Genomic DNA, 11,019 nt, shown 5'->3' on the forward strand with positions numbered 1-11,019 from the left:
TGTTAGCTCTATTTCACCAACGAAAAAAGTTGAAAACTAAGCTACAGCAGTAACAGCACTAATTGCGTCTTTGAGAAACACACGGAGGAGGTGTTTCCTAACTGAATGAATCCACTTTTTGAACAAATCAGTCATTGACATTGACATAATAATTTCCCGTCTTTCACGTCTATACCGATCTCACTATACAGTTGTGTGAGGGTGTATGTCTAAGAGTGTGTATGTCTTCATTTTGCTTGGCATGGCAAATGTTTTTATATATGCATGTTTTAATTATAACTGTGAAGCAACAACATTGCTATTGAATGTGCTATATAAATAAATAAAAGTTTTCCATTGTATTTTGGTGGCTTGATTGCGTAAACAACTTCAAAAACATTGCAACAAAAAAAAAATTGTTTTGAAGAATGTTTTCGTCAATTTAATCAGCTTTTTCATTGAACCAAAAAGAAACTTTGAGAAGAAGGATAATGGAACGGTCTCCATGCAATAGTAAGGCTTTCCTTTATATCCTTAAGTACAATTTTGCCTGTTTTATTGGTGTCCCCTTCAAAACTTGCTCATGAGAAATGTTATGTTTATTGTCCCCCCCAACATTTAGTTGAGATTTTCGCCCCTGTGGTATTCAGATCATAATTTTAAACCAAGCACATTTTACAAATTCCAAACCACATCAATCTTAATAACTTTTTTTCCTCATTTTATTGTTAAAAGAAAATCTACCTAATAATTATGCACACCTTGATATATGAATGTTTTCACTTCCAGACTTCATGGACAATTATATATCACTAATAAATTATTAAATATAAAATTAATTGTAGTTATTAATATTAATGTGGTGTGGAATTTGTTAAATGTGCTTGTTAAAATAAAAACTATGATCAGAATATCAACTTGTCTAATAATTAGGCATGCACAATACATACAAACACAAGTGCACACACGCCCACATACATCCATACATAAATGAATATTAATAATTTGCTATTAAATCCAAGGCCATTAGGAGAGTACTACAACTTTTAGAACATGAAAAAAAGGTTGTAGGTGAATTAGTTTTTAATAAAATAAAATAGTTGTGTGCTGTACAAACATTAAGGGTGTTATTGTAAAAATGTCACCTGTAGAAAGTCAGTCTGTTCACTACGAACATACTGAAACCTTTGGAAAACAAAAAACCCATTTGTTGAATTACAGTAGTTGTTTTTGAATATGAATGACGTACTGCATGTACAGTAAGGGAGATATTGGCAAACGTTCACCTGTAGTAAATCATTCTTGTAACTACTAACTTACTACAGCCTTTGGAACATGAAAAAAACTTTTTGGTGAATGACAGTAATTGTTTTCAAAGAATAGTTATGTACTGTACGTACTATACAGTAAGATAGAAATTGGCAAAATTTCACCTGTAGTAAATCAGTCTTGTAACTACAAACATATGACAGCCTTATGTACTGAAAAAAAAAAACTTTTTGGTGAACCACAGTATTTTTTCCTAAGAATTATTATGTACTGTACGTGCAGTAAGGAAGATATTGGCAAAATCGCACCTGTAGTAAGTCAGCATCATAACTACAAATGTATTACAGCCTTTGGAACATGAGAAAATCCTTTAGGTCAATTACAGTTTTTGTAAAGATGAATTATGTACTGCATGTACAGTAAGGTTGATATTTGCTAAATTTAAACTGTAGTGAGTTAGTCTCACCACTAGAAACATATTACAACCTTTTAGAACATAAAAAAACCTTGTGGTGAATTACAGCAATTTTTTTTAAGAATAATTATGTACTGTATGTACTGTAAGGTTTATATTTGCAAAATTTCAGCTGTATTAACTCGGTCTGGACACTAGGAATGTACTATAACATTTGGAACATTAAAAACCCATTTGTTGAATTACAGTAATTGTTTTCTTAGAATAATTATGTACTGTATGTACAGTAAAGGAGATGTTGGCAAAATTTTACCTGTAATAAGTCTGAAATGTACTACAATGTACAAATGTACTAAAAAACATTTGTTGAATTAAAGTAATTTTTTTCATAAATTTGTGTACTATACATATAGTAAGGAAGATATAGCAAAATGTAACCTGTAGAAAGTCAGCTTTGTATGTACAAACATTCTACAGCCTTTAGAATACCGAAAAAAGCGGGACTACTAAAAATTAAAAATATAAATTTACTTTTTTTCACCTGGGTAACCCACCTGTCACTTGGCCCGTGTTCCATCAAACCTTCTGTCAAAGTCACCAATAAATGTGTTTGGCTTGCCTTCAGCTTTGAATATGTATGCTAATTGGATATTGCCAGAAGGCCTTACTGCTTTTTTTATTGTAGCAAATTCCTTAAGTATGTATACACAATAGCAGATCGAAGTAGTTGGCTAGCCTATAGTATAGTAGTAGTACTTTTTCAGGATTTAATTATTAATAGAAAGTTAAAAAGAAGAGCGTTTATACAAAATATAAATCTTTTCTAACAATGTAAGTGTTAACTGTCACTTTTCCTCAATTTAAAACATCTTTGCTGCATAAAGGTATTACTTTCTTTCAAAAAAATAAAGGAAACATTACTGACCCCAACTTTTGAACAGTAGTGTATATTGTTACAAAATAGTTCCGTTTTAAATAAATGCTGTAATTTTTTACTTTTTATTTATTAAAAGAATCCTGACAAATTGATTTATGTTAAGCAGCACAACATTTTTTAACATTAATAATAAATCAGCTTATTGATTCCTGAAGGATCATGTGACACTGAAGACTGGAGTAATGATGCTGAAAATTCGATTTGGATCACAGTAATAAATTACACTTTAAAGTGTATTATGTGTGTGTGTGTGTGTGTGTGTGTGTGTGTGTGTGTGTGTGTGTGTGTATGTATATATATATAAACCTATAAACCCATTATTACACTAACCATTATTTTAAATTGTAATAATATTTGACAATAGTACTGTTTTTTTTTCTTTGCATTTTTTATTAAAAAAATGCATGCTTAATGGGCATAAAATACTTATTTTAAAAACATTACAAATAGCAATGCGTGTAAACTTTTGACCAGTACTGTAAATATTTATACACACACACACACATTATATATATATATATATATATATATATATATATATATATATATATATATATATATATATATATATATATATATTTTTTTTTTTTTTTTTTTTTTTTTATAAAATGTATGTAAATAACAATTATTTCCTCTGGGCTTCTTCTTTCTTCTTTCAAAACTTGAACGTTTTGAAATGTTTAATTTTTTTGCTTCATCGGATGGGGATGAAACTTGGTGACTTTTGTTGTATTACCTATTTGAACACACAAAAAAATCAAGGAGATGATTCTGATATGTTAAAGGGTCGTAAAAAAAAAAGTCACACTTAGCTTCCTCCCGCCCGAAAACGGGCGACATAGGAAATGAATGGGAAATACGAAAAAATAGGAAAACTCAGAGAAACTTTTGGTGGTACAAGCTACAGATCAGCAACTGTGCTGAAAAAAAGTGTACAGCAATGAAGGGGTGACACTCTAGAACATCAAGAGTGCAAATAAGATCCCCCCCCCCCCCCACACACACACACCCACGCACACAAACACACACACACATACACAGATAAACTGGTGACTGCAACAGCAAATTTGTAGAATATTCCACATAAAATCAATAAATGAAAAAAAAAAACTTGCTCAAATGCACACACACACACACACACACACACAGAGAGAGAGAGAGAGAGAGAGAAAGAGAGAGACTGGTAAGACTGCAACAGCAAATTTTGAGAATATGCAAAAATAAATAAATAAAAAATACAAAAAGAGACTCTCGCTCAAATGCAACACACACACACACACACATTCACTCACACATACACACACACACACACACATTGTGTTCCCTTTCTAACCAAATGCTATAGTTTGATTGTAATCATAATGCAAAACCTGATACTTATCTAAACATTTTTGTTAAGAAAATAAAGTAATCATCTTTTAGAATATCTAAATGTATATCTAAATAAAAAAAAACGAATAAGATAGAGAAATCATGTCTAAAACAACAAAAGGAATCAAAAAGCCTTTCTATATAGGATATATAGGAAGCTATAGACAGCCTACAGGCTGGTACAGGACAATACACAAAAGTGGCTATTTTTTAAAGCCACTAGATGAAGTTCTTCTCCTGGAACATTTTTTTTTAGGCTGGTACTCTATTTTGATGTGAAATGCTGCATTTATTGAAATTTTTTTTTTTTTAATAAATATAAAATAAAAAATGATATATTAATTCTAATGGAAAAAATAGCTCATAAAAATTATATAATTAATGCAAAGTATCATAAAAAAATCTAAAAATTCTAAATAATAATCAGAAAACATTATAGAACAAAAATATATTTGATTGGTTATCCTGGGAAAAAGTAAAGTACAATTTTAAGGCTTCGCCCGTTTTCGGGCAGGAGGAAGCTAAGTGTGACCCATTTACGAAGAAGCCCAGAGGGTTAAAATGCTTGCAAATTGCAATAGTGCACATTTTGGAAGTTTTAGCACAACAAATTGTTGGTGAAATACTTCAACTTTAATAAACATTCTTTTTATATACATGTATTGCATTTTTGTGTGATTTTATTATAATTATTTTATTTTAGGTTACTGTTGTATAACCTGGTTTTAAAGCTACATCAGTGTGTATTTCAGATTAATGAACCTGGACTCCTGGAGTGTCATAATTTACATTGTCAATATTGTCAAATCTTGCCTAAACATTGTTAGACTTTAATAACAAAACAGGCCTTTAAAATAAGAATTAGTTTTCCTAGTCATCTTTTATTACGAAGCAGTTACTTAAGAAAATATAATATATCTGTTGCAGGTCGCGGGGCAGTTGCGTATAGCAGTGACGGGTCGAGTGACAGGCGCGTATAGCAGTGACGGGTCGAGTGACAGGCGCGTATAGCAGTGACGGATCGAGTGACAGGCGCGTATAGCAGTGACGGGTCGAGTGACAGGCGCGTATAGCAGTGACGGGTCGAGTGACAGGCGCGTATAGCAGTGACGGATCGAGTGACAGGCGCGTATAGCAGTGACGGGTCGAGTGACAGGCGCGTATAGCAGTGACGGATCGAGTGACAGGCGAGTATAGCAGTGACAGATCGAGTGACAGCAGTGGCAGGTTGAGTGACAGGCGCATATAGCGGTGACAGGTCGAGTGGCAGCTGCCACTAGCGGTGACGGGTCGAGTGACAGGTCTCAGTGGCAGCTGCCCCTGCCCAGAGGTGGAAAGTAACGAATTACATTTACTCGCGTTACTGTAATTGAGTAGCTTTTTTGTGTACTTCTACTTTTTTAAGTATTTTTTTTAATCTGTAATTTTACTTTTACTTAAGTATATTTTGTTTGAAGTATTGTACTTCGCTACATTTTAAAACACATTAATTACTGAGTAAAAAAAAAAATCGCTCCCTGGAAGGTATGGCAAACTGGCGCTAAAATCACAAGAAAGATGCAGACGGACAAAACAGGCGTTAGTGGTGCAGACACCGCTGAAAACGAAACCCAGTCATATTCTGAAGTTGAACTCAAGGAAATGAAGTGAACCCCTGGCCATATGTATGCTCTATTATGCTGTGTATGCTGTGCTTGCCTAGGAAGACCAAACTAGCAGCTTATAAAATCTCGACAAGACATCAACCCCACGTAAGCATATAGAGGTGAGCTAAATAATTGCGTCATTGCATTGGTGGTTAAAATGGTGCTTTGACATTTTAGCAAGAGGTTTTGCACAAATTAGCCAAAAAGACTGGTGCGGAGTGTGCGATATATATTGTCTGCGATAATATCATAATTGTTGTTTTAATGATGTACGCGCGCATTTAGAGTGTTTTTTCACTGTGTGATTCAGTCTGTTGAAATGCATTTAGAATGAAATCAATCAAAATCATTTAGAATCAAAATCACACAAAGAATACTGTCTTTTCCTCTAAAAATCATAATCACACACACATATATATATATATATATATATATATATATATATATATATATATATATATATATATATATAGATCAGTGGGGATTTCTTTAAGACTGCAAGGGAAGCTCAGCTTCCCCTCTAATGTAAAAAAACCCAACGGTCAAATACCCAGCTAGAAATGCTACGTTCCAAGGACGTTCTCAGAACGTCCCCACTGGTGTCAAGGACGTCGCCTAGTAACGTTCCGGGAACGTTCGGAGACGGTCATGATGTGGAGTTCTTTAAAGGGTCGGGGGACGTTATTTTGCGGACCTTCACAGAACATTCAGGACGTTATCGGAACGTTTAGGGGACCATGTTATATTTGCAAATGTGATGTTCCCAGAACGTTCTCAGAACGTCCCCACTGGTGTCAAGGACGTCGCCTAGTAACGTTCCGGGAACGTTCGTAGACGGTCATGATGTGGAGTTCTTTAAAGGGTTGGGGGACGTTATTTTGAGGACCTTCACAGAACATTCAGGACGTTATGTGAACGTTTTCAGAACGTCCCCACTGGTCTCAAGGACCTGTAGGGAACCAAACTAGAATTTTACTGCAAAAAACACTTGTTCTTTCAGAACTTTAAACAGGAATAAGCATGCACGTTTAACACATTCAAAGATAAAATCAGTCATTTATTTTGTGTGAACAAAAACAGATTATAAATAAATTATATATTACATAAATTATATATATATATATTATACACACACACAAATATTAGGAAACAGTAATAACAAAAAGAACACATATTTATATTCATTTTATGTTGCGTAAATGGTGAACAACAAATAACAAAAACAATAATTTATATTAAATATATACTGTGTGTGTGTGTGTGTGTGTGTGTGTGTGTGTGTGTGTGTGTGTGTGTGTGTGTGTGTGTGTGTGTGTATGTGTATCAGTCACTGTCTCCATCCTCAGGAGGTGCCCGAAGTTCTTCTTCCGCTGCCTGAAAAAATTAAACATTATATTTACCAATCACTTCAACAACTTTTTAATTACTTTTAACTCCACTTTGTTTATAAGTACCGGTACTAAGTAAATAAATCAAAACAGTTATGTTATTCTAGAGAATAGAGAGAGAGAGAGCTCTCAGTGAATAAAACAACTTACAGGTGTTGCGACCAACTTGGGTTTCCCCTATACATGTATCAATTTCCTTTTCTGTGTGTTTCGGAAATTGTTTGGCACAAGCACCTAGAAGAGAAAAAAAAAATGTAACAAAATAAATGTGAAAAGTCTCAGGGCTCAAAACTATGCTGAAAAGTTTTTACAAGAACAATAGTCACAGCTCCACCGAACAAAAATTGAAAAAAGAGACACTTAAACATTTAAAATGGACCATTATTATGACGTTATTGTTATACATTTTTAAATATGTAGACTAGGCTATTATAGGTATTTTTATAGTTTGGATTATTTTATATTTTTATTTTATATTTGTTATAATATCCCATTAGTCCTAATAGATGCGATTTCAACTATTTCTGTAGTACTTTTATAAAGAACAACGCTTTTTCACATAACGCAGTGAAGCAGCCCTGCACGAGAGAATAATTGATTCTAAAATAAGAATTGATCAACCGATTCAGCACCATCGCCTCGGACAGCACCGGGGAACGGCGCGATGTGGAAATAATATTGCTGTTGACGCAATTGCCCTGCTCCCTCCAAAATGGATACAAATGCATATTCTACAAGGGGTTTAAAATAATCTAAATAAATATATGACGATTATCACTATTGACATAAAATGTGAAAATAAATTAAAAGTGTTAAGCCATATTACAGTAGGCAGTTATGACATGCAAAATATGAATTTTTATTTAAGCGTTGAGCATTATAAACAATCAGACACGAATCTGATGAGCTCATGATGCAATAACCAATCATATGAGTTTAGATAAGAATTAAGAAAAAAAAACTGCTGGTTTGCGGGAGTTTTTGCCGCGTTCACGCCAGTGCCGCCTCAGACAGAGACAGACACAATCTGGATTTCACTGAATTCACTCGTGGAAAACTGTATATGTAAGTGAGATATTAATTTATAATCCTATTGTTTTTTTCATGCTACTAAAATAACGACTTGATTTTGTAATCGGAAAAACTAATTAACTAATTCATAAATGGGTCTTGTGATAGTTTACAATAATTTGTATTTGTAATATTGCAAATGTTTTTGTGTTTTCGTGAAATTAAATATAATATAAATTAAATATAAGCATAGGCCTATATGGTGTAGTTTACAGCTAGAGTCCTGCACGGGTTCGGGTACCTGTAGGGGTACCTGTAGGTTTTTGCTCAAACGGATGAAAAATATCCACCTGTGTCGGATACGGGTGCAGGTCGGGTCGGACACGGGGGAAACATGGGTTTAAAACAATCACATGCAAACGTAATGCATATTTTTAGGAACACATCTACAAAAATATGCCTGTATTTCAAGTTGATAAAATAATTTTTTATAAAACAATTTAAATTCCATATCAGTTTATTTGTGTCCACGTGCCACGCCCTCCCAGGAATCTATAACGTTAACTATACTTCCACTTTTAAAAATTCATCATAACCGCGCGCGCTATCTGCTTGCAGTCGTCGAGATGGATTCTGAGGAGTTTAAGAAAAGAATAGCTAGTGGAGGAGTTTGTAAAGTTGTAGACAATACGTCATCAAAAATCAAGTCCAATATGTGGGAGAAATTTGGAGTTAACTGAAGAAAATATTGTGAACGGCTTATTTGCTGCATGCATTTTCGTGTTCGGAAATGTGGAACTTCATTGCTGAGGAAGCACAGATAACTGGTTAAGTGAGGAAGCTCATTAAATAACTTCATATTCATATTTTCTCACAATATTTTGTCACCTATATCACAATGCATCTGTTATTTTCTTATTTTTTAAATTCTCATATTTACATTTACATTTATTTGTTTAGTTTATTGTAATAAAGTTTTGACATCCAAAAGTACACTTTATGAGCAATATGAATAAGTGAATAAGTAAAACTAAAACCATATGAAACATTTATGATTATTAGTGATGAAAACAGTTGTGCTTCTTCACATTTTTGTGTTTTTCAGGGTTATTTGATGAATGAAAGAAAAAAAAGCAGCATTTATTTGAAATGTAAATCTTAACTCTCTTTTCTGGCCAATTTAATGCATCCTTGCTGAATAAAATGATTTTTTTTTTTTTTTACTTGTTTTTTTTTTCGTTTAGAAGTCAAAAACGAGAAAACAAATTATTCGAAGGTACAGGGTAAGTACAGACATTTTTCTGTTTATCATTTGCTCTTTAAAAAGTTGCATGATGAAGTGAAAAGAAGAGAGAAGTTTTGAAAAGCATACTTAAAACAATATGGTGGAGGGCTGTCCCAATGAAGGTCAGTTTTCCTTTTCGGCCTTTCAGGCTGTAATTTGACCAGGCCTCATTGGTGGCTATTTTCCGAAGGATTCTCCTCACAGCGTCTCCAATGTTGCTACCTCCCATCAGGCTCAAAAACTGTATCTATGCAACATATAAAGATAAATAAAGCAAATGTTAGTATTGCAATGCCACATGGAGCAGGGTAACTGCTGACACACAAGCAAATGCGAGAGGTGTATTTAATTCTGATAATTTAGCCTACATGCACACAGATCTACATTTTGAACTTAAAAATGTCACTTTTGTGACAAAAAGGTTACTGACCCCTGTGCTATATCAACATACCATCCTTTTTTTCCCTTCTGGGCCCTCAAGTTTTAATAGGAAAGCTTGCAGCTCCTGCAATGTTTTGCAGGGCCTCTCAATGGTCTCCTGTGGTGGTGTTGTGATGGTTGCCGGACCAGGACGATTCTGTTGAATAGCCTGGATCAGACGCTAAATAGAATTGGAAATATCTGTTGACATTCTCTCAATTGCGAGGAGCATCCGCTGCTCAGATTGTTCGATGAGATGCTGGAAATCTGAAAAATTTAGATGGGTGAGATGATGATGATGGAAGGGGGGGGTTCATCTTGACATTTAGTTATTTGCTTAGTATTCAGGCATATGTGTGGTACTTCAAGAAATAAAATATAGACATTGGCATGACTGTATTGCCAGATGCAATAGCTGGTCTAATTTGGATAGTAAGTCAAGTCATCTTCATTTATATAGCGCTTTTAACGATGCAGATTGTTTAAAAGCAGCTTTACAGAGATGAATGTATAATTTAAGGTAACAGAGATTGAGATTAGAAAATGCAGCCATAATCTTAATTTATTGAACCATTTATCTTAACAAATGAATAGAATATCAACATTAAAAATGCATACCATGAAAAGTATTATTAGCTGAAAGATTTGGAAGGGATGGCTCATCTTCCTCAGGTGAGTGAGCTGTGATGTCAGTAGGTGGTTTGTCTAAAAACAGACATTGAAAGCATGCGATAAACTCAGTTCAGGGGAGTTGAGTACTTTTACACAAAATGCCATGACAAAAAATACCAACCTGCAACTCACACAATATAAGACACTCCAACCAAATTCAAAACTTTTTTAAAATAGGATTTCCATTAGAAATTTGTTTGTACTGTATTTCACACAAAATAGCTTCTTCCCGTCAGCTGGCAATGCACTTATTTTGCCTGTTCACTAATTGACGCTGACGCACCACCATCAAATCAACACAACACAAGAAATTACACCAAAAGTTAAATCTGTTACTTACAACTTGGAGGCTTTGGGAGGCTTGATGGCTTCTGAGAGGATGTTGACATTTTTCTCCTTTTTTTGGTAGGAATCTCACATTCTTCTATTCATTCAGGATGAAACAGTTTATATATAGTTTAGTTTTATAGAGTAGTTTTCTCTGTAATCATGGCATGATTTTTATACATAAATAGTGGACTAATGTATGACAAAAAGCAATCGCATATGTTTACCTTCACTCTCGGTCCAGTATTTTGATGGTACTTTTTTTTTCCGCTCTTTTAGCACCTCTTCTTCTGTGTCCA

General features: G+C 34.0%; 1 long non-coding RNA gene across 2 annotated transcripts; it reads right to left on the reverse strand.

Annotated features, from left to right (window-relative positions):
- Nucleotides 1–7,179: 7,179 nt before the first annotated feature.
- Nucleotides 7,180–10,816, reverse strand: LOC132160493 (uncharacterized). 2 transcript variants are annotated; one of them, XR_009438021.1, is made up of 4 exons: nt 10,734–10,816; nt 10,340–10,426; nt 9,389–9,548; nt 7,180–7,239 (listed from the first exon to the last, which is right to left on the reverse strand). It is a non-coding gene; the product is annotated as an uncharacterized LOC132160493 (long non-coding RNA). The 2 variants fall into 2 exon arrangements; XR_009438020.1 differs by lacking the exon at nt 7,180–7,239 and having other exon boundaries at nt 9,311–9,548.
- Between the last annotated feature and the right edge of the window lie 203 nt (nt 10,817–11,019).

Source organism: Carassius carassius, chromosome 17 (genome assembly GCF_963082965.1).
Source record: "Carassius carassius chromosome 17, fCarCar2.1, whole genome shotgun sequence".
In the NCBI taxonomy this organism is placed as follows: domain Eukaryota; kingdom Metazoa; phylum Chordata; class Actinopteri; order Cypriniformes; family Cyprinidae; genus Carassius; species Carassius carassius.